The 25,512-nt window shown below is 38.9% G+C and overlaps 1 protein-coding gene across 2 annotated transcripts in view; it reads right to left on the bottom strand.

Annotated features, from left to right (window-relative positions):
• Nucleotides 1–25,512, bottom strand: part of Fgf12 (fibroblast growth factor 12) — a 246,887-nt gene that overhangs the window by 47,766 nt on the left and 173,609 nt on the right. The gene's annotated exons all lie outside the window — the stretch shown is intronic.

Below are 25,512 nucleotides of genomic sequence, written 5' to 3'. Positions count from 1 at the left end.
ATTCAGCTGACTTTAGAGAAGCAGACTAGAGTAGCCTTATGATGGAACAAGCAGGGCTAAGTGGATGATTTTAGTGAGAGATCAGAAATCCAGGATCATGGAAGGAATTCAGAGAGTAAAGACTTGTTTCCCAATATTCCAGGAGGCAATGAAGATCTTACTGAGCATTTTACTAGAGACCATTTCTGCTACATTTGGGCAAAGAAGATGTCCACATTTTAGCCTTGTCCTGAGATTTTCAGTCAGGCTGGATTTAAAAGTCATAGACTAAATTAATTTTGTAAAGGGAATCTCAAGTTAGCACAGCCTTAAAACTATGACATGGTTATTTGTGGCTGCTTTTAGCCAGGTTCACACTGAGAACTGAGTTGAAAGGGCAGAAAGATTTTTAAAATGTACAGTTAGACAAAAAAAGAGAGAGAGAGAACAAACTTGGAGTTACAGACATGAAGAACATTGTTGCTCAAATGAGTACCATTATTTTAAAAAATCAAGCACTTACAACCAGGATAGCAGGAAAAACACGTTGTGTCCCTCACAAGAATTAGTTTTCCTTTTGAATAAAGAGCTCCAGGACACACAAATGAATAGTGAAGGATTTTCCCCCATTCACCATGCAGACACTCATGGGCTATTCAGCTATGGATCAGGCTACCAGGAAGTGGTGGTAAATTTGGGTTTCTTGGGATGCTAGTTTTGCAGGCATAGAATATGCAAGAGTTATGGGATGATGGCAGTTTATAATCAGATTCCAAAGATGGGACCAGGAACAGAAGCAATGAATAACAGGACCCCCAGATAGGCAATGCATGAAGCTGTCACAATGAATCATACACTTCAGTGGGTACTCTTAAGATGGTGGAGAGGCCAGCAATGTCTCCTAAGAATAGCTGCAAACAACAAGCAGATCCAGCCCTGCAAAAAGCAAAGCCTTAGGTGTAGAGTTTCACTTTGGAACTTATGTCATACAACATGCATGCCCTGGATACAGACAGGGAGCTATAGGCAGGGCAAACATTTTACTCTTCATATTATCCTAGTCTGATCTTTCAGAGATTATATATTACAGCTGATATTTCAATTTGAGTTCAATACAAGACTTTAAAGTTGGCCTTCTGAACAGTGTTGGAACTATAGAACTTTGCTGACTCTTGAATGTGGATTACATTTGTTTTCCATTATTAGATAGGTGTGATGTCATGGGGGCAGGGACACAATGTTAAGTTTAGATATGAAGTGGCCCTCTCAGAAAGGCTCATATGTAGGCTGAGCATTGGTGGTGCACGCCTTTAATCCCAGCACTCAGAAGGCAGAGGCAGGTGGATCTCTGTGAGTTTGAGGCCAGCCTGGTCTCCAGAGCAAGTGCCAGGATAGGCTCCAAAGCTACACAGAGAAACTCTATCTCGAAAAATAACAACAACAACAAAAAGAAAGGCTCATATGTGCAGGGCTTGTTCATTGGGTAGTATTACTATTTTGGGTATTTCAGAAACTTGGAGGTGTGACCCTGTTGCAGTTTTCTCTTGTCCTGCCAGGTCCCATTGTCCTTCTCAACCCCAAATAAACACACAGATGCTATATTAATTATTAAACTGTTGACAAAATGGCTAGGGCTTCTTATTGGGTAGCTCTGTCTTAATTACTAACTCATTTCTATAAATCTATGTATTTCCACATGGTCTTATCTTACAGGAGAACACCTGGTGTGTCCTTTCTTTCATGGTGACTGCTTCATGGTCTTCCTCTGCCTACCTTTTCCAGAATTCTCCTTGTCTCCTCATCCTGCTCATCTTCCTGCCTCATTGGCCAAACAGTGTTTTATTCTTCAACCAATAACAGAAACATATATACAGAAGGCCATCCCCCATCATGACCCAGACGAAAAAAGCAGGTCAAAAACATTCTCTCTTTCTCTGCTACCTGCTTCTGGTCCTCTAAAAGTCCTCCCCCCACTTCAGATGCTCTTACAGCTATGATATTCAATCTCAGCATGGGCCCTCTGATACCACTGAACCATAAGGTAAAAGAAATACTTTCCCCTTGAAGTTTTATGCTAGGTGTTCTATCACAACAACAACAAAACTGACTAACACAGCCATTGAAATGACTAGGAAAGGGGAGCAAACAAATCACTCTGAACTTGGTTCTCTCTTTGAAGCCTTCTGCCCTTTAAGTTTCTTTATTAACAAGTGGCACTGCCTTTTACATCCTATCAGAAGATTAACTCCTTGCTGAACCAGGAGAACCAGGCTCCTCTGTAGATAAACATAAATAAGCATGCTACTTCAGTATGTTAAGGAATAGCAGGGTGTCTTATTTTTGACAGCTAGATGAAAAGGTGAATGAAAGCATCTAAAGTTTTCCCATGAAGGGCTACCCTTCCAGAATACCTCACACAAACCATCTGTTCATTGTAAAAAGTCAAACTCAGGAAGGCCACTGCTAGACATCTGTTTATCAAGTCTGTAAGCTTACATTTGGGGCCTTAAGGAATGCGATAAAATCCTGGAAATTTTCTGAAGCTGTTTGTATTGATCTTTGCATTTTTACTCACTTTCTGAAAGCCATGTGTTGATTTGAACTACCAAAACATTCCCTGTAAGCAAGTGTGGGAAGAAATGTAAAACAATTCAAATGGAGATAAGTGGAGAGGGCAGAGACACATGTATAAAGGAAGGAATCAAAGATAGACACATTCTGAAGGGTAATTTTTCAGACATTTGAATAAAGTACATTTTAAGGAAATGTCCACATTTGTCATTTCATCTGAGCCTCACCAAATGCCTGCTCAGTCATACCTCTAGCAAGCTGCAGTGTTGGGCCTGAGAGACAATGTCATATCCATCCCTGTATATATACCACCATCATTGACCCACAGGTACTGAAATTCTATTAGCATAGGAACTCATTAAAAATCATGTTTACCCTTTTATTAACTTAAAATCATATTTATTTAACTAGATGTCTCATTAACTTATTGAAGTCATTACTGCCTGTCAGTCAGAGAGAGCAAATGAGTGAACACCCTTCCCAACAGCACAGCCAGCAGGGCAGTAATTAATGACTGCTAATAGCAGCTTCGTGCTCATGCACATTGATTTTCAGATATGGAATACATATTGATGACTTCTGGGGAATGCTATTCTCCTTTCCTAACCAAGAACATGTCTACTGATAGTTACTAACAGCATAACCTTTCAAAGACCTCTTCCCGAACTACTTTTTCATAAGGATATTCCTTCGATGCCTGTTACCTAATTGGATCGAAATCATTTCGTCAAATGCTTTGCATTTACCTCACTTGGAAAACAAAATCAAATGCATCAACGATACCATTCTATGCATAAATGTTTCAAGAGGAAGAAAGATTTGAGGTAGCAGGGTCTCATATCAGGTAGCAGGGTCCTGTGCTTTGTCTACAACAAAGCAAATACCCAAACACTTAGAACCATAGGTAGGTAACTGGCAGAGAACCCAGTCTCATCGGTGGTTGGACTTGGATAATATGACCCTGTTCTATATAATGTGGGTAAATATACTTCCTTAATGAAATGTGCATTTTGTTTTGGTTATAACCCTGAGGAAGACAATAATCTGTGAGAAGTTTCTTCCCGGCATGTATGTGTACTGTGTCTGTGAATGGTGTGTGTCTGTGAATGGTGTGTGTCTGTGAATGGTTTGTGTGTATGAATGCTCATGTGTGCAAGTGCAGGTAAATCTGGAGGATTTCATGGATGGCAGGGAAAGACCAACACAGGGTGTTAGTCCTCAGCTTAAATCTTGTTTGAGACAGGGTCTGGTTTTACACCACTAAGTGTGCCAGGCTTGTTGGTCTGCGTGCTTCCAGAGAGTCTATCATCTCACTCTCAGTGCAGGCAGTCCACATGATAGAACTACAGTGCACCCCTGTACCCACTTTCACATGATTATGGAGACGTACTACACTTATGGTCCTTACACTTGCATGGCAAGAGCTTTAACCACTGGGCCATGGCCATTTCCAGATCCTGGCATGTGGGAGTTTTACTTTCATTAGTGACAATTCTGTTTTTTTTTAATTAAAATGCAAATATCAGGAAAACATTTTGTTTTGTCTTAAAAAAGAAGCAGGAGAGCCACTCTGGTAGAGCAGAGTGACAGGAAAAGATATCAGTTCCGTGTCTTAAGTTCTTGTCATAGGAAGCTGGCAACACTAGATATCCACCTGTTGTAAGGAAGAGAAGTTACATGGGTGCAACAAGGTTTTACAAGTGAACATGTGCTACAATATGCTGAGCAACAACCTACTGAAGCTGGTATACCTTGACTATGAGCTTAAGAGCATATTATTTTTATCACTGCCTTCAATACTTTTATTGCTCCATCAGTGAATAAAGTTGGGAATGAAAATCTAACCTACACAATGTTTGATAGTGAAAATAAATATGTTAGCACATATTTACATATCTGGTTATTTTTAAAACATTAGTCCTTATATTAGGAGGAGAGAAAGGAGTCAAAGGCAGTCGCATGACCTTTCAGATACCAACTTCTTTACAAACATTTTGTGCTTGTGTATGGTGGTATACACACATATATGCACATGTTAAATGTTCTTTCCTTTTGTCCAAATGACAGACAGGATTAATGAAACATTTTATTTCCTAATAAGATGTTACTTTTATACACATTTGCACTGTAACCTGCTTTTCACCTTGACCTACATTAATTGTCTTCCTAAAAAAGATCTTCTCTGGCTCAAAGTAATTAGAGTCATGTGACATTGACTAACGAAGTACAGCTTCATTTTCATTCATGTGCGCACAGGGTTACTGAATACTGTCAACAAAAGTGGGATTTGGAAGGCTGCATCAAACCTTTTGTAAATACCACACATTTAAGGAAATATGTTTTTTTAAATAGCTTAAGTATTTCTAATAAAGGATGGAATACATTTGTAATTGTAATTTCTATCCTAGGCTTTTCTAAGCCCAGCTCAAATACAACTGATAGCATTTAAAATAAAAAGAATAATGGCCAGTATTCTGTGTAATTAAGAATAATTAGTCATGTTATTCAACTGATCTGATCATTTTATTGTATAATAGAAAAGAACATCTGTCTGCTGGATTATTTAAGATTGATGCAAAGGCTGACATGGAGATCAGTGAAGGTGTCTGTCTAGTCTGGGATAAGTCTGGCTTGTCTTAACTCCACAGTAGGAAGAGGGGAGTCCTCGGGGTATTCAGACAGAGAGAATCCCATCAGCATCATGGCAGTGTAAAGTGAGTCTAAGCAAGCAAAAAATGCCCACAATACAACATCTGTAATGACAGAATCTGCCTCTTTCTGCACTGTCTGGTATGGTAGCTGCAAATTTCATGCAACTATGGAGCATTCAGAATGTGGTTCTAGTGATTCTGAAACTAAATTGTTACATTTTAGTAGTCACACACATATAGGTTTAGAGCCTGCTGCAATGATTTGTGTTACAATGGGCTTAATCAGAGCCATTTTATGACCATAGGTTTAGGACTGTCCATTGGATCCTGGAGGATTTACCAGTGGTTATACAAGGGATGGCAGTGACACTCCAGTTAAAGTGGGGGCTCTTAAGCCCATCCCCCATCCATGACTGGTTGTTGACAGGTCCATTAGTGTGCATATTTACTGCACTCAAGTGAAACTGCATTGAATTCATGATCAAAAGGGTAAATTATGCCCAGAAGCTGCCATTCAGTAGTCCCTCTTCTGTGTATCACCTAGCTCTTACATTCTTTCTGCACCTTCTTGTGCAATATTCCCTGAATCCTAGAGTGGGGTATATAAATGTTTCATTTGTGGCTGAATATTTATTTATCCTTGAAGTACTCTCCGGTACCTTGATCAATCTTATTTCTCTACTTACCACATTTCACTGAAAAGAGGGGGCTTCACTGATTAAGGCTGAATGTAGTAACTGTCTATGAGTATCAACATACATAATTAGAAGGTAGCTTGATACCATGTAAATTTGGCTAAACAACATTGGTGGGTTCTTCTTAAGGGTGTGAAGACTCACGCTGAAGTCCACACAATTCTATCTACCCAAGTTTAAACAAAATATCAGAAACAAAAACAAAAACAACAACAAATACTGGAGGAAAGAAAGCATCTTAAAAAATGGTGTTGAGAAAAATGGATGTCCACATACAGGAGAAGGAAATGAGACCTTTATGCCTCACTCCCTGTAGAAATCAACTCCAAATGTATGAAAGACCTTAACATTAAACACGAAGCCTTGAATTTCTACAAGAACAAAGAGAGATCTGACTGCAGCATACAGGTCACATTAGGACTTTCAAAAATTGAGACTCTCTTTGCTTAGGAAATACAGCTCACAGTTGACAAGGACCTCAGGAAACTAAGAAACTTCTTAGAGCAAAAACAGCCAGCCAGTCAAGTGAAGATGAATCCCACAGAATTGGGGAAAAATTCTCATCTATACATCTGAAAGGATTAGTATCTAGTATATATAAAGAACTCAAAGCTTTAAGGAAACAAACCAATAAAAAACAAACAAACAAAATACCTGTGTTACCAATATGAACAGAGTTCTCAGAAGAAGAAATACAAATGGCAAAAAACATTTTAAATGTGTCCGACATCATTAGTCATCAGGAAGCTGCAACTGAAGATTATCTCTCAACCTTATTTCAGAATGGCCATCATAAAGAAAATGTATGACAACAAATGCTAGCATGGATGTGGGGTAAGAGGAATCCTGATTCACCGTTGAGAGGGATATAGGCTGGTGCTGCCACTATGGAAATCAGTGTAATGAGTCCTTTAAAAAGTCTAGAAATAGAAACACCATATGCCTCAACTATACAATCCTTTAGGAGACCTAATTTTTAGGGCAATCATCAGAAAAGTGGCTAATCTAATTTAGAAATTCTCCAAGCATATTGAATTTTTAAAGTAGATTTTTGTGTGGTCAAATTGTAGCTAAATTCAAAACGTAAATGTTCATCATGAAGTACTCCCCATCCTGAGTGAGCTTCCTAGAATCAAAGCAGTGTCTTTGAAAGGGTTTACTGAGAGACGGGATAATCACCAACTATGATCTTGTCATTTATTTCCACGTTAACTTGAAAAAGGGACTAGTGATAAGAGAGGTAGATCAAGTCTAGTTCTTTTGATAAATACACTGATAGTAAATTCCTTTCTGTATGTCTGAGTTAGGAGATGGGGAATATTTCACTCCCTGTAGCCAAATGAAAGTGATTCTTATGGCAATGATCATATAATTTGAGTCATTGCCAAGGAAGAGACTAGCATCTTCCCTGACTGCATGCTTGCTGAATTGAGTAAACCAGCAGTTCTTTTCTAGTGCTGTGCCCTATGTAGGGGTGATTGCAGAGCTCTTGTAAGACTGTGCCAATTAAAGTATGAGACACAGAGAAATTGGAAAGTACTGACCATCTTTTCTGCAGAGACTTAGAAATCAGGTTGCCTTCTAGAATTAGCCATGGAGGAGGCTGTGATGTGGTAGTGTGCATGAAGGAGAATCGGTAATGCTCACTCCATTCTAGTTCCTAGACCTAGAAAGGGACAAAGCAAAAGTCCTCTGCTTTCTTCATGGCTATGGACACTGAAAGTATAGCTCGCTGTGTGGGAGAAGAAGAGGATGTTCTACTAGGAGATATTAGCGAAGTTGCCCACTCACAGCACCAACTGAGACACATTTACTCCTCTGAGATGATTCTGCACAGCAAAGGAGTTACACAATTGAATATTACACCAATAAAGCCACATATGTGGCTTACATGGAAACTTTAACGTCCACTGAAGCCCTGGCAGCAGATGGATGCCAGATAATCCAGAGCTATGTCATAGATACTTCTCCAACTCCCACCGTGTTTCTAGGCATAAAACATGATCTCTGCCTTTGCTAACATTCTTCCCCTGTCTATGAAACTGAAGATTCCAGGTCCAGAATGGATATATAGGATGAAGACCTTAGAAAATCTTTTCATTTACTCTATATAAACTGAAGACATTGTTCTTATCTCTAAAAGGGAAGAATGGGAGATTGAAATCAGATAAAGTGGACAGGTGGCTAGAGAACATTAGATTCCATATGTCATTAAGAAGCAAGGATGTAACTGTGAACAATCAATTCAGATGACTCACTGAGGGCCCTTTGTAAAGACATGCTAACATGGACAGGGGAAAGCCCAGGAGGTCTCAACCCTACACAAAGAACTAGAGTCAACTAAGGAATGCTGAGAGCAAGAGAAATAGTCTTACTCAGGGAGAAACACATTACTTGATTATATAAGAGCAGCCTTGAAAGCATGAATACAAGTAATATTATCACAGACTGAGCAGAACATATTTATGTACTTAGAAATTTATATGTATATGCATATGTGTATCTAACAATTTTTAATGAAAAAAGAGGTCATGAATTTGAACGAGATCAAGAAAGCATATGGGAGGGTTTGGGGAAAAGAAAGGGAAGGAGAGCTGATCTCATTATATTATAATCTCAAAAAATAAATGATTTAAAAATACTACAAGCTAAACACAAATGGAGGAAATGCCTATGAAAACTACTATTATAGAAACTTCCTAACATGTAAAATGAATTTAAGTAGAGTTACTATATTATATGGGAGAGAATACCCAATCTAGATATTATATGGTAGCAACATCATCAGAGAATCTCTTTTTTTCAAATTGGCTGTAGATGGGAAATAAATATCCACAACTGGACAGCACACAGAGTATAAGAGACTTGGGAATGCTCATCTCTGACTAGGATGTCTATCGCACCTTTCTCCTCAAGCCTTTAGAGTCTATGGAGAGCAAGAGGTGAGAAGATTATAAGGGACAGAGGTGGGGGAATGGTTTCAAGGAAAGAACATTTTCCAGACACAGTAGGGGAGAGGGTCATACAAACTCACAGAGACTGTAACAGCATTCATAAGACTTATACAAGCTCGAGGAAAGCACAGTATCAGCACTAAGGAGAGGCAGGGGGTCAAATCCACCCTAGCCAAGAAGTTGTTTGCAGTTAATAACTGCTCTGAGACGAAATTAAGGTTGTTTTTGTTTGTTTGTTTGTTTTTGTTTTTTTTTTTTTGTTTTTTTATGGAGTGATGCTGGGTATACCAGCCACACTCAAGGACAGGCTTCACATTCAGGAGTAGTTGGCCAACACAAGTTGGACTCTAATGTTTTGTTATTTATTTTGCTATCTTTTCTCTTTTAAGAAAAAGAACAGGAAGTTGCATGATGGGGGGGTTAGAAGATCTGGGCAGAGTTGGGAAGTGCAATAAAATGTAAAAGAATACTCTTAACGAATAAAATATTGAAGCATGAATGGGGAACTTGACACAGCATAGACAGAGCAGTGAAAAGCAGTTTTTTTGGTTTTGTTTTGTTTTATTTTATTTTTTTCAAACAATGACAGAGTATTCTCTTGTTTCTATCAAACAAGCTGAAATTACTTGCTTGATTATAAGGTATGGGTATATTTCTTTGTTCTTCTGGCACAATTTTGACAGAACACAATCTGGAACTATGTTAGTAAATAAATATTCTCAAATGATCTCACAAAATTTGAACAAGCTAGTTGATTGTGGGGACTCTTTCAAGAAGATAAAATCGTGTGTGTATGGTACTTGAGATTGGCTCTAGGACCCAGGATAGCAGGCATATCAGGAAGACATCACAGGCAGGTCCCATGGGGGAGTCACTAGGGCACCCTGAAAAGTCAGGGCCCTGTTTCTAATTTTATCTCTTCATTTGCTGAAACTTGCCTTGTTGGAATTGAGATGAAAAGTCCATTGGGGAAACAGGAATTTTAATACTTTACTAACAGAGTGGCTGCATCTGACTTCAAGCATTGTAATAGCTCTAAACAACACAGAGAATGTCCTTGGAAGCTTCCTGTGGAACTTCCTTCACATTAGCCTCAGTTGTACCATATTGTCCTGAGGGTGGTGGCTATGATTTTTAATGACAGCCTAAGCTCAAATAAGAACAAGATATGCTAAGAAAAAAACATCCTGACATTGGTGTCCAAAGTGGATTGAAGTCTTAGCACTTTGTTTTATTAGGAAGTTGGTCTTGATGAAGGCCTTGCTAAGCACCTCGGGGCAGTCATACACCCATCAATGAAATAGGAATAATGCTTCCTAAATTTTAATGAAAGGGGTTAATGAAACATATGAAGTACATAGTTGTACTAAGGTTTAGCACACACCAAAATGTTACCCATTCCTAATACAAGAAGGATTATGATGTCATGGCTCCAAAACTTAAAGGCTATTCATGAAGACATACATAAAGATAATGGCTGATGTGCACTGAAATGTAATGACCTTTCTCAGATATGAGCAGAATGATAAGGGGATAAAGACATAGATGGCTGACTTCACCGAGAAGCTGGAATGGTGTTGTCTGAGCAAAAGCTTGCAGCAGGTACAAAAGGTGTTGGGCACACAGCAATCCAGGCATAGCTAAAGGCAAACACAGAGAAGTGTTTGCTATATTTGGAGAGGGAGAGAAGTGAAGTGTTGCTGGAACATATGGCATGCACTGGGATAGGGCTCAGGAAATGCTATGAGCAAAGCAGACAGGGTCAAAACATGAAGGACCATCAGTACTCTGTTTGGGGGCTTGGCTTCAATCGCACAAAGGATGGGAAATAGAGACAGAGACCCAGCAGAGGTTTGTGTCGCTCAGGGAATTGAGAGGAACTGTTTTTCAGGAAATATTATTTTGGCATCAGAATGGCAGATGAACTGCAGTCCAGAAAAACAGGTTTAGGTTCAGCAACTGCCTCTCGACTGGGCTCTCTGCCACCATATTAGACACACTAAAACTAGGGTGACTGCAGGATGTACAGAGCAAACCAGTCTGTAAAGCTTACCAAAGGAAGATCCCACTTAATGCTTGCTAAATTACAGAGTGATTACTTCCACGGCAAATCGTTCTTTGAGTTGTAAGAGGATTCATTTGAGGATCCCAGGGTTCCCCTAAATAGAGCATTTTTCAGTGCACTGGGGTATCTTTCACTCATTAGCCACTTAGTAGAGGGGGGGAGAGTTGAGAAAACCTTAAAGATGCACTTTTAAGCTTTTTTAAGTTAATATTTATGGGAAGAAAATAAAATATTTTTAATTTATCATTTATCAATGGAAACAAAATAGATTTATAAAAGCCATGAATATAATTTACAGATATGGGAAGGAGAACATTTTGTCATTATCTATTGTGTTTCCCCAAGTTTCTACTGAATGAATCCAGGCACTTTTATGACACTATGAATAGTCACCCTGATAGAAACAGAATCACGGAGGCTAAGCCTCTGAGCATGGAGTTCACTATCTCTAAGTCTAAATGGCGTATACATGCTTTCACCAATTGCTTCTTTTTGTCATCAGGCATTACTCATTGGTCATAAGACAAATACTCTTCATTGTTACATGAATTAGTAAAATACATACTTGAATTTGGAGTGTGTGTGTGTGTGTGTGTGTGTGTGTGTGTGTGTGTGTGTACGCGCGCATGTGCGCACATGCTTGTAACATTCTGGCATAATTAACCAATATAAATTTTATTATGAATAGAATCATTTTTATCTCAACAGAGTAATTTCTAAGATACATATAAATGTTGAAGAATTTCAATGCTGAAATCAAACAAACCAAACAACACTTTAGGGAACTGTGCAGACTGCTGACAAAGCCTTTTTGAAGTATCCTTCCTGGAAACAAATCTTACATAGTGAATTTGGGAGGGTAGGCAAGTTTCAGTTTAAGTCTAGTACTTATTGGTTTCCACGTCGCAGCCATCTTACTTACTGTCCCTGAATGTCTCATTGTAAGAATCAGTATGCACAGACGTCATAAAATACATTCTGCAGGGCAGAAAATTCCTTATTGAAAAAGAAAAGGTATATGCCAGCAATTGAAAGGTTATTTCAGCATCCAGTCTTCATTTAGTAGATGAGAGATGAGAAAACATATTATTATAGTAAGTTACTTAAAAAAAAGAAGAGGCAATATTCCTTTCCTTATAGGTACAAGTCATCTCACTCAACTAGGATAAACACAGTATGAAGAAATAAGTTTTATAGAGTTTTCAGGAAACATGATTGAAATAAACATGTCTGTATTGAATGAAGTACTTTGTTCCTTCCTGTTTCTTGAAGCTGTGTGGTCATCATCACTGAAGAACTAGCAAGCAGCTGCCTTGAACCCAGAGCTGTGTGGGAAAGCAAAATGAGTGAGTGAATGAATGAATGAATGAATGAATGAATGAATGAATGTATACCCTGAGTGCCTGATGTCTTCTATAAACCATATTCTATTATGGTAGGCTTGGACCTTAAGACCTCTTTGTGTAAGAAAAATATGTCTATGTTAACACTTGTATTTTATACTTTTGTTATTAAAATGAAAAATTAATCTAAATAGGCACAGTTTATATCAATAGAAAAATTGTTTGTGTCTTCAGAAGTCATGAAGATAAACACACAAGAAAGATTAAGGCAAAGCCATGATCATTCTGAATGCCCTACTTTGACAGATAACCATGATGTAAATAAAAATATCCTCTCACTGTAGTGTTGGATTTTAGAAGGAGAAATTTATATCCATGACCACATTTAATCCTTGATGTAATTCTGTGATAAGCAGCAGGACTTCCAGTTCCCATGGAAACAGATGATGAAATTAAAGCTCAGAGTGACCTGTTCAAGGTCAGTAAACTCCAACTGGTAGAGGCGAAAACCAAATCCTTTCCCTTAAATCTACTTAGAATCTGAAGCCTCTGTAGGTGAAAATTAGTCACATTGTCACATGCCATGTGTAACCTGATTCATTTATTTGCTCCTGTCTCAAAGGAAGGCAGACAGCCAAGAAAGAAGGCAGATAGGCAGACAGAAGGAATAAAGGAAGAAGAAAGAAAGAAAGAAAGAAAGAAAGAAAGAAAGAAAGAAAGAAAGAAAGAAAGAAAGGGAGGAAGAAAGAAGGAAAGAAAGAAAGAAAGAAAGAAAGAAAGAAAGAAAGAAAGAAAGGAGAGGGAGGGAGGGAGGGAAGGAGGGAGGGAGAGAGGGAGGAGGGAGGGAAAGGAAAGAGGGAAGGAAGGAAGGAAGGAAGGAAGGAAGGAAGGAAGGAAGGAAGGAGGGAGGGAAGGAAGGAAGGAAGGAAGGAAGGAAGGAAGGAAGGAAGGAAGGAAGGAAAGAACCTAGACAGGTTGGTAGGCAAGCTGACCTGTAGGGAAGCCAAGATTTGGCTGCAGTAGACTTCCACTGGGCTGTTCTTTGTTTTCCTAGCAATATTGAAGTAAGTGACTTGCTTTACCTCCCCATTTTAAATAACCCACAATCATCTTCTATATGTATATACAGAGACCAGTGGCTTTCAGACACTGGCAAGTGACAATAAACAACTGACAGCTGAGAGAAGGAAATAAACAGGCATGCTGGACCTAGGAGGCAATGTCCAGGAAACAGCATTGGACCCACTGATTTAAGAAAACAAAAATGGTAGTTTAGAGAGACAAAAAAAAAAGAAAGAAAAAAAAGTAGCTGAAATTTTCTTGGCAAAGTCTGAAGTAGGAGAAATATGACTTTAAGTGATTATATAGTCCCTAAGTACCTGGATGAACAGCAGAGGGAGACTACGAGGTGTGGGGTATGGGAAGTTATAGAAAATGGAAAGAACTGAATCTGGGAGCTCATATGAAGCTTGGGGTAGGTAATGTGCCCATTCACATAGAAAGAGCTGATAACTTATGACGATTTGGGCAGCGCTAAAGCAAGGAATTTCATCTATAATCACCTACTAATCAGATCTGGTAAACACTAAAGCCAGCAGACAAAAGAGTGGGGACCCGGTTTCTCAAAAGATAAACATAAATAATAATTGTAGGACTTGTGATTGAGAATTAACTAAGTCATTATTGGTCAATATCTCTGAGCCACTTGACTGTCTATATATGAAGTATGGCAATATAGAGAGAGTGTGAATTGTCTTGGAGCAAATACTCCAGCAGAGGGAGCATACTGATGTAATAAGTATTATATTAAGAGTGGTAAGTAACAGGAGTAAGGTACTGGAATACACAAGTGGGGTGACGGGCAAACTTAACAGGTTTGCCAAAGAGCAGTGGGGGCCAGATATCTGAGAGAAAAGTAAGCAAAGATTAGAACAAGAAAGAAATAAGACTAGAACTACCATGGGTTGGCTCACGAAATGCCAATGAGAAGTCTATGTTCTTTAGTAGAGATCAGAGAGAATTCAAGGTTTAAAGGATGGGTCTGACATGAGGTCACAGATATTCTGACAGGACACTGTGGTTGCTATGTAGATTATGTCTCTGACAGAGAGCACACAGGTTATTCTACTACTTCAGAAAGGTGTCATTTGTCTAGGAGTAAAACTGTGCACACATGAGAGAAATGGTAAGATTACCCATTCATCTGAAAAAAAAAAAAAACAGAATTACAAGTTCTGTAACAGATTACATTAGGGTATAAAGGAACAGATGAGTATGGAGTGTTTTAAATGATTTTCTTGTAGTTTATTCTTGTGTGTGTGTGTGTGTGAGAGAGAGAGAGAGAGAGAGAGAGAGAGAGAGAGAGAGAGAGAGAGATGAAACTGGAAGGGTAGACTAGCTATCAACTGAAAAAAGAAAGGGCACCATTTTCTATTCCATTGGACATATAAACTCACTGACAACTACATTAGTAACGTACAATTTTCTACAAGGAAAACATCCAAAAAATGTATAAAACCTATAGCCTGGAAATTTTGAAGTAATTTTTAAAACGTATCAGCAAGGAATTTTCTTTTCCTTCCAAAGTACATAATAAGCTCTACAGAGTTGTGAATTTTAGCGGAAGTAAGAAAACACAAAAGTTTAGACCTTGCTACAAAGTGAAGCCTCTCCCACATTAACACAGGAACGCTAAACAGCCCACAGTACTTCTCCAAATAGTCCACAGTGCAACTTGAGCAGCATGTATTTGCAATTTAACTTCTGTTTTTGCTTAGCTTATTTTGCAAATGCATTTCCTCTGTGTTGCGATGCCATCATTTTACAGGCATGCACAGCAGGACCTACCTTTAAACACTGAGACTTCCAGAAGTGGATTTCTTCATGTGGCTTATTTGGCTCTGAGGCGCTGCATTGTTGTCATGATTAACAGTTACTCTTCACAGGCAATAAAAACAAAGGGGTTATGTAGCCAAGGTTTATACCTCATAAATGACATTGTCTGTCCCTGTCATTTTACAGATGTGAACATTGAGGACCATAGGATGGATCATGCATGGTCAAGGACTGACATGATCCAACTAAATACTCTTGGGGGAAATTGAAAGTAAAGCCATCATGCAGAAATCATGTAGGGAGAATGGTTAAGTGCAAGCAACTTATTATGCTGAAGACAGTAAGTGACACAAAGTAGCTTTCTGATGCTATCTCCCTGCCCCCTTTACCCAGCTGTTGGAAATCACAGTAAACCCCCTGCCAATAATTTACAGAACAGGTCTCAAAGCCAAAATGAAACTTTCTTCCCAAGACTATTACACTCAAAGGTCATATTTAATACCAACCTTTTTATCCTGCCCAGACTCAAAGCAGTTTTAGGATTTGTCACATAAAGTCATAAATAATGTGCTTCCTCTGTGCGAGGCAATCTCACCACTCATGATTTCTCTCCATAGGGAGCATGGTCATCCCTGTTAGTGATTTCAGTTAGCCCCGAGCTTTGCTGGGGTAGGCAGTTAGCAACAATGTCATGTCCCACATAGAGAAATATAAACAAACAAGTCTCTTGTCTCAAGCATAACTGTGCTTATCAGAGCTATCTGCTGGATCCAGAATTGTAAACGGGCTGTGGGTTTGCAGCTGTGACCTGCCTCCAGCACAGCCTGTCAGAATATGATGTGCCCATCTTTAATCAACATCAAAAGTTTTGCACAGAAGGGTTCACACAGAATACTGTCACCCTCTTTCCCAAGGAAAGTTGCATGCTGTCATTCTCTCTCCTTATTATAGGAACTACTGCCCTGGTGAGCTAGAACCAGGGTGAGGGACAACAGGTACCTATTTTTAGGTGCCAGTTGTTGGGAGTGGGCCTCTTATTTATTAATTTTTGGTGGAGGGGATCTGTATTTGTGGTCAGTAGGGACTACTGGATAAACTTGCACAGGAGCTTCCCTTTAAAGGGGATGCTTGCTTTCTATATCTCTACCGCTAATAATGTTACCTACCAACATAAATTAAGCTCACATCTTACTGATTTTTCATGAATCAAATTTCATTCGCCAGTTAATATCAGCATTTTGCTCTAGTAATCCATGCAGGAGACAGTTTTCAATAAGACAAAGGACTTACCCAAGATCACTAAGTGACCTGGCTATCTGATAACTTCCATTTTCTCTCATGACACATTTCACTGTCTTATCTAAGGAAATTGCTGCGTGTATTGATACTGGAATTTATTTTCCAAAGAAATGACTTAGCAAATATGAACAGAATTGTATGACAGTGTTTCATTATGGCCTATACACAGACAATCAAACTCTCAGAAAACCACTACAGACCATGAGAGGTGCAGTTTGTCACCTATTTAACGTGACTGAACAGCTTCTTGGTCTTCAGGATCCCTCACTTTGGGGATCATTGTGAAAGTAGTGGCTATGCGACTCTGAAGAAGCATGGCCCAGGCTCGACAGATGAACCTATGGAGTACCATGATAAGACCAATCTAATTCAAGGAGAGTGGTGCTGTCTTCCTTCAACAGTTTCTTGTACCTCTATGTGATGGAGCTATTTATCATCCACTGAGAGTTGTTGCCTGTCATGCTTTTCCCTAGGCCACTTCACAACTCACTAGCCTCCTTCAGTGGAGACAAGCCTGTGGCTGTAACAAACATCCACACAACTGTGCATCATACACCAAGTGCTCACTATTCTACACTCATTTCTTCCTCCAAACCATCCAGGGGATAATGGGACACCTTACAGTTAAGGTATCAGAGATGACAAGGCATTTCCCCGACCTTTCATCTTTAATAAGTGAGAGAACCCAGAAGCTAGAGAAGCAAGATTATAGTGGGATTTTAGGTAAGCAATTAAATTTCTCTTGCAATTCTTGTGTTTTGCTTCTTTTATTTGAAAATGCTTATGGGGGTGTATATGGAGGGGACGATAGAGTAATAGGGATGACATACATTTTTGTCGAAGAGAGATTCAAAAAGATGGGAAATGACAGTGTGGGTCAATATCAGCAGACCCTCCACGCCTGTCTTTACTACCAGATGAAAAGGATCTTTGATGACAGACTGTTGAATAGACCATTTGCATTTCCCTGTTTCCACACAGTTTTGGTTGCTATGATTGAGCAACTTGCAGAAGAGTAAAACTAACACAATGAAGAGGATTTGGCAATGAAGTTGCTAAAACTTACTCAAGGTGCCAATCACAAATGTGTTGAAGTCATCCATTTGGCAGCTAGGCCAATAGCTAAAGGCTGGGTTTGATACCAACATTAGGCAACATTGATTAGCACAAACAGCTATGATCACATATGAATGGCTGGAAAAATATTTTTTTTTGTTTTTCAGAGACAGGGTTTCTCTGTGTAGCTTTTGAGCCTATCCTGGCACTCGCTCTGCAGACCAGGCTGGTCTCGAACTCACAGAGATCTGCCTGCCTCTGCCTCCCGAGTGCTGAGATTAAAGGCATGCGCCACCAACGCCTGGCTTTGGAAAAATATTTTTAAGACTTTGTTTTGTGTGGAGTATTTGTGACGAATTGTGTGTCTTTCTTACACACACACACACACACATTCATGAACACACACACACTGACAACATTCCTTCTGGCATCATCTTGTATAATGCAGGCCTCTCCCCTGGAGTGGAGAATTCACTTCTAAGGTACTGCAAACAGGGATGGCAGAAATTCTTCCAGTTCTCAGCTTCCCATGGGTGTAGGAGGTCAGCTGCCTCCTACAAGGTCAGCAGCTCTTTAGTACTAATGTCTAACCCCTCTGGATGCCCCTTGGTTCATACTGCTCACCACAATACAGAACAACTGGCTCTTGTTCTCATTTGTCCTTCAGAACGCCCTGTGAACACTAGAGAAGCCTTCTACCCAAACTGCATCCCAACCCATGAGCTTTCTCTGCTTGGCCCTCATTGCATGGCTCTCCACAAAAGTGTGGGTAATACAATTTCATTCTCTAATCACACTCTACCCAACTCATCCTTACCTCTAAATCTGTTTTGCTGAGTCAAGGTGATGAAGAACAGAGAAATACCTAGCACTCATACCTCAACTTAAAAGAAGCACTTCCCATCCTCACCCCACTCCTGAAAGCTGTAAGACCCCAACTTCTACATAGTTGTTGATGGATCTCCATGGCAACTGTCAGTTAGAATAAGCATGCTTCTTCTATTAAGATTTTTCTTCCTGATGATTACCTAATGTGTAACTGCATTAGAATAAAATGGATATTAGAAGCAATGGATGTAGGAATCTTCATTCTGGTACCCTCCTCAACAGTCTAGCAGACTCTCCATCTCTCCTCTGCTGGCAGATCTTCAGCCCTGAATCTCTCATTATCCTCCAAAGGTCCCAGCATCACCTCAGAGCTCAACTGTTAGATATTGTGCCAGGAGCTCTTTAGAGCAGTCACATAAAGCAAGTCAATTCCTTTGATATATTTTAATTATTTGGTGACACAAAACCTTTCTCCTTTCCCTAAAAGCCTCATAGAGACTGCCTTGAATTTTTTTAAGCAATTGCATCACAAGATGAAGTCTTTAGACTTCTTGAAAATGTTGCTGCCTCCCCTGTTTGCATCTGTTTCTGTGAAGGGTTTCCACTATATGCAAGGCACCTTCTATGTACCTAGCAATGGAGACCATAGAAATCCCAAGTTCCACAGTAATTTGGGGAATGATTTACTTTTTTTTCCTGTAACTAATTTCCAGACATTTGTTTATGAAGACAGTGCAGGGTATCATTACATCCTCTGACAGATCACCCTAATGTTGCTTCTATATAAAATCTGTAGTTCTTTTCCATTTATATCTAAAGTTACTCTTTCTTTTCCTTCCAGGTACAAAGAACTGTTCCCAAATCACTCAGCACCTGTGTCCCTTGTAAATGGGGCAGTCGCATTAAGATGTTAATTAGCCACTCACACTGGTAATGGAGGTCATCCCTTGCCAACCTGATGGTCTTCCCTGGTTTGCACCCATTGTCTTAAACAATAAGACAGAACTTGTTTCTCAAGATTTTAGCCTCCAATGTAAAACAAAAACCCCTTTGCCTGGAGAGTAAATGAAATTACACATTGTTCTATAAATTGTATTTTTTAACTCACAGTTTTCACATACTAAAATCCTTGCTTTCCCTTTAAATAAAAATTTCTCCATATTCTATAATATACATTACCTTTAAAATGCCAAACAATCAGAACTTTCCATGAATATTTTCACATAAAAGAAGTAATCAATTTTTCCTAGGCAGTCAGGGTAGAAAACAATCTCTAGACAATTATCTTGTCCCGTTGTCATATTTATCTTAGAAATCAAATTTAATTCTTAAGGTTGTCGAGCTTTAAAAAAACGTCTTCAAAACCATCATCTGGAAGAAAGACAATTGGAGCTTAGGGAAATGCAGAACAGAACTAACTTGCACTCTGGTTTTCAGTCTTATCCCTTCATTGTACAGTAACGTTTTTTATTGCACAAGGTGATAAATGTCTTAATAATTGAATATAAAGGGAGTGAGAAGATGAATTCACTGAAGCAGATAATTTGATATTTCCATTGTGTTTGCCTTACTTGATTATCTGTATGGTAGGGTGTTGAGTGTGGAGGAAACCCTGAGTAAATGAATTCTATGTGAATGTATGCTGTAGGCAGCTAGGTCAAGGGCACCAAAGCTCCAGACCCATGGAAAAATGGCAAAGCCTTCCCTGAGCCAGTCTCAAGGAAATGGCAATGCCTTCCCTTCTGGTCTGAGTGTGAATGTTAGCAGGGCATACATAAAATATCTGTCAGCTTTCTCCTCTCAGATATTTGTGGTCTGATAACTGCTCACTTGACAGAGATTACCTAAACCTGTCTCCTTGATCCAGCTGTATGCTGTAAACCACCTACCTCCTTGTTTATCTGTATGCACAACTCTGCCTCCAGTTGAATTGTGTATAATAAACGTGCTGAACATCCTGGGTGCTGCGATCTCTCCATCAGAGTGCCCAGTCAACCAACCGGACATCAGTTATTTCTCTCTTTGTGTTTGTCTTTTCTTTGTTCCCTCATGGGCCCTAGTCAGATCTGCCCCTAAAGACGTGCTGAGAGAGGCAGCAAGGGAAACATGCTTACTGGGTAGCATTTGCTACACATTAAGTAGCCAACATGACAATGATCAAAGACATGTGTTCCGTGTCATATAAACATGGCTTCAGATGCATACTCTGCCACCCACACATTCTATCAGCCTCCTGCCACTGGGCCAGGCATTAAGTTCTCTCACCTTCAGTTTTCCAAAACAGAGATGATGGAAGTGCCAGCCTCAGAGACTTGCTTTGAGGGTAAAATGAGTTAGTATGTGTGTAATCCCGTAAAACCTGCTGGAGGGTGTATGCATTGCTGCTGTGGCTGTCCTTATCTCTAAATTCAAGAATTATTTTCCCCCTATTCTTTCCAAGTTTACTTTTAATTACAACCATTTTACCAGCATCAAACTAAGGTGAGGAAATCCCATCCAGGTGAAGATGGAGGTGGGTGGAGCTGGCTCCATTACGATGGACAGATGTTCTCTCTTTCTGAAGAGATACACAAGGAAATCACACAAAACATCCTCAGCTATTCAGTATCTGCAGGCTTCTCTCAATTGCTACCCATTTCTTTAGAGCCATTTTAAAATAGATCTGGACAACTTAAATGCTTAGCATTCTCTTAAGATAATGAGAAAAATCAAATTTAAGGACTTTAACAACGCTTTCCCTTAAATAGATTTAAAATTAATTATATAATGTATCTAGTTCCTTTAAAATCTTTATGTGCCCTTTTCCATTGGAAAGAACTCCCCCGGCCACCGCCCCACCCTGCATTCTCCCGCCGTGGATGTACAGAGACACACTAACAAAGTGAAAGTAATTTAGCAAGGCAATTTACTTTTGTATAACAGAGTGCAAATACCCAAATTGGGATAGCACACTGGGGCAAGACTGGTCACTTGGTTTTTATCTGAAGACAGTATTCTCACCCCAATGGTGGGAGGTAGACCTTGCAATCTGATGTGATTTGTTAATTGATAATCCACATCAAGGTGGAGAGTATGAGAGATCGGCTCATCTTAGGAGTCTGGCATCCAGGGTTTGGGCAAACAGACATAGACACAAGAAATTTCCAAGATCAGGAGGTTTACAGAATGCTGGCCCCTGGCAGGCTAAATAGAAAAACAAAACAAAACAAAACAAATCCCACATTGTTTCTACTAATAATCTCCAGAATTTAATGCATTTTTTACCACCCTTTGAGCCCTCTTTGAGGCCAGTTAGTCTGGAGGCTATAACATATGGGTGTCTACAAAAGGGTAGGTGCTTTGACTAAAGCTGGGTACATGTAGAAATAAAAAGAAAGAGCTGTTTAAGTGCTCATTCTATTTAGACAATATTATTTTCTGGTTGTCTCTTGCATTTACAGAATTAAAATGCACACCTTGATCTATGGTCAAAATACAGTGCTCACTTCCTGGCCCTGGTCTTTTCAGTTGTCTGTTGTCCACCTAAGTTAGATTTTGCCTTGGAAGTGGTTTATATGGACAGTGCAATGTTATAAAAATTACATAAACAGCTATATTTGTAACTTAACCACCAGAATCTGTGAGAAGTGGTTTTCTGACTGGCTTCCCAGGAGATGATATGAAGAAGTTAAAAAACTGAAAAGTATCCTCAAGATTATTCTAGTATATATGGCTTTAGCTTGGGTATTATGCCTGTAAGGCTCCACAGGCCTCATGGGACATTTTGCTGGGGCAGAGTAATAGGGATCAACAAATATGTAATCCTGCAAAGCCTGCCTGAGCTTATAATCATTGCTGTTGTTATTGTCCTTATTTCAAATTCAAGAATTACTTGAATTTAGAATAGGGATGTTTTTAAAGAAGGCAACTAAAACCATCCTTGTCTCTTTGTAAGGAAGTAGAAAACATGAATTATTAAGGGTACCCTAAAACCTGCATAAACAGAATTTTTCAGAAAATCTAAGAAACAGTGTTTGGGGAACTGTGGCTAATTTTTCAAAAATGATGGTTCCATGTATTTTTGGAGACAGGGTCTAATTATGTAGACTAGACTGGCCTCTAACTCAAGATCCACTGCCTCAGTCTCATTATTGCTATGATTTGGGATGTGAAACATGGCTTGCTTCAATTACAACATGATACTTTGATCCATGCATATAACACAGTGCAATAAAAACAGTCTCTAATTTTCCTTTCATTTTTGTAGTGACATTTGAAATTACTGTCTTAAGGGTCAAAGTGTATAATGCATTATTGTTGAAAACAGTCAACTTGAAGGCTATTATGTTAAAAGGACTATCAAGGCACAAAAGGACAATCATGAGACTGCCAGTTATATACATGAACCCTTAATAATGTTAATTCCACAGAAGTAGAGAGCAGGAAGATGGGCTTGGCCTGAAGATGAGGAGTGGGGTGGGTAGGAGTTGTCAGTTAAAGGGTACAAAGTTATACATGGATGAAAGGAACAAATTTTAAGGAATCAGTGTGTTACCAATCAGTTCAAGTTATTCTGATTCACAATCCAGGTTTAGAGCGACCTCAACTTGGGTAGTACTGGAGACCTCAATCAGGCATTGTACTTTGCTTCCAATCAGTTACCTACCTAGTGTGTATTTGTAGACCCTATCTGAGTTCATTCATATTCTTCTAAAGTTAGTCCTTCTCCTGAATTTCTTGCTTCTTATGATAACAAGATTTACCAACCAAGTCTCAGGCATTCTCTCTCTCTCTCTCTCTCTCTCTCTCTCTCTTCTCTCTCTCTCTCTCTCTCTCTCTCTGTGTGTGTGTGTGTGTGTGTGTGTGTGTGTGTAATACTGAGGACTGAACCTAGTGCCTATGCCAACACTCCACCACTGAGCTGTGAGTATATCACCAGATCTGAGGCTGACCCTATGCCTCTGTGGTTCTGACCAGAGTTTATCATGGTTTGCATTCTGAGACCCTGGTCTTATTCAAATGAAAGCTATTCCTGAGTCTCTTTATATAACAGTGGGGGAGTGGTGGGACTTGGTGGCTTCATATTAAGCCATTCCCTTTTGCAAAAGAAAAATTACTTTCCAATATCAGCTAGGTTAAACTGGCAAATATTTCCCCTGAGAACTCATGAAATAGGGTACAACTTCCCTATCTCACAGAGGTACCTGGTTCTCTACAATAGGAAATGATTTCTGTTATTTCTTCTTTTGCTTTTGATGTTGAAATATATACATATCACTTCTCCCTTTTCTTTCCTGCCTCCAAACCCTCCAATATTCCCATCCTTGCTGTTTCTCAAATTCACATTTGAGACATCTTTTAAACTCTAACAGTGTTGGAACTGATAACAACAGCACAGGCACAAGTTACCTTATCTTTTTAAATATCATATAGTCCTTTAAATATTAATATTCATAACTGAATTTTGGATAATTTGTTTAGGACAAGTAGCGAAAAAAGAGGCCATTAATTTGAAAGAGACCAATGAGGTGTGTATGTGATTTAGGAGCCTAAAGGCAGAAATTATGTAATGGTATTATAATCCTCCCAAAAAAATTTAAAAAGAGTTGACTGGAGGAAGGAAAAAGGGAGATTCATTATTTATTTACTTATTGATTTATTCACAAAATTGATTATGTATTTGAGGAGCTTGAATAAAACAACAAACTTAAAAATGACTTAAAATGAAACACTTCAAAACAGAACACACAGATTGGGGAACAGTGAACAAAAATAACAAAAAGAATATAATAAAAATATTGGAAATTTGAGCATAAGGTGGTCAAACATTTACTGACATATGAAATACAATAAATTAAAAACATATGCTAAGATTCTTCCAGATGACTGGTGTAAGGTAAGGCACACCTTATTTAAAATCACTTGTAATTTAAAACCATGCAGATTTAATGGTATGTGGACTTAAAGACACAAGATAAAAATGAAGGCCTCTTTTACTGAAAGAGAGATGGTAATAACTAATATGCATTTGCTCTCTACTTCCAACTCAGTCTTGAGGCAGAGTTTTCTATGTAGTCAAAGCTGGCCTCAAACATTTCATCATCTCCCTTCAGTCTAGACTGCTGAGATTAAGACTAGCACCACCATGCTCAGCCTCTAAATTCATTATTGGTCATAAAAGGATTTGGGGAGAAGAGGAACTCATAGAAGCAAAGAGAGAGACTATGGGAGGAATATAGCACACAGATCTTGGGTCTAATCAGATTAGTAAAGAAAATGCTATGAAGTCTATATTTTTTATTCTCTAGTGTTTGAAATTAACCCTATATTTCACTCATCCACATTGCAAGGAGTTAGACATGGTCCTTTGCTGAGACCACCTCACAGCACATCCACAAGAAATTCAGTTTCCATCTCAGACTCGTTTGTGTTTAATTTGAAGAATTTGCTAGAATCTTTAGATACTATGATTACATTTTGGATGTTTTTCATCGAAAAGTGTCAGCATCCAGAGACCCAGAGAAGAATCATCATTAACATACATTCTTGCCATCAGGTTTCACCTTACATGGGATCCCTTGGAGGTGGAATTGGCAGACACCACTTGAATTGTGAAAATATATTTTCCTTAAAGGCTCAAAGATAACAAAAACATGGTTTCGGAAAGGGGCCATATTTATTCATGATACATTTATTGCATATGAAAAGGGGGGAAATCCTGACATATCCTTATGAATCATTGTCTGATACCTATTAAGTGATCCCAGTACAACACATTAGAAAGTGGAAATCTATCCTATCTACAGCTTAATTGATATTTATGTCAGACTGACTTCTGAATCTGGCTCCTTTTAAACGAACACATTTTAACTTTCTATTCTACCTCAAGAACAAACCAGACTTTTGGATAAGCCAGGCAAAATGATGATAAGTTAAAATCCAATCTCTCCATTTTGATGCAAATGAAAATGTCTCCACATTTCATGGCTGTCCTGTTTGGCTGAGTAGACATCTTTACTGATTTTATTACTATTGTGGTTTTTTTTTTTTTTGCCTCTTTTCCACTCCACCTCTGTCCAGTCTTTATCATAGACTCATAGAGTGTATTTTTATTATCAATATTTTCAGATCAAATAATAACATTAAAAGAAATCTTGAAATTTTCTAAGACAAGACTAGCTCCTTTTAGCCATGTATTTTCGACAGATTTTACTTATCAAAGGCGCCCGAACACTGAATATTACAGGTTACCTAGGA

Source organism: Cricetulus griseus, chromosome 4 (assembly GCF_003668045.3).
Source record: "Cricetulus griseus strain 17A/GY chromosome 4, alternate assembly CriGri-PICRH-1.0, whole genome shotgun sequence".
Taxonomy (NCBI): Eukaryota; Metazoa; Chordata; class Mammalia; order Rodentia; family Cricetidae; genus Cricetulus; species Cricetulus griseus.
Note: the sequence above shows the minus strand (reverse complement) of the source record. Positions and strands in the feature narration are given on the sequence as shown.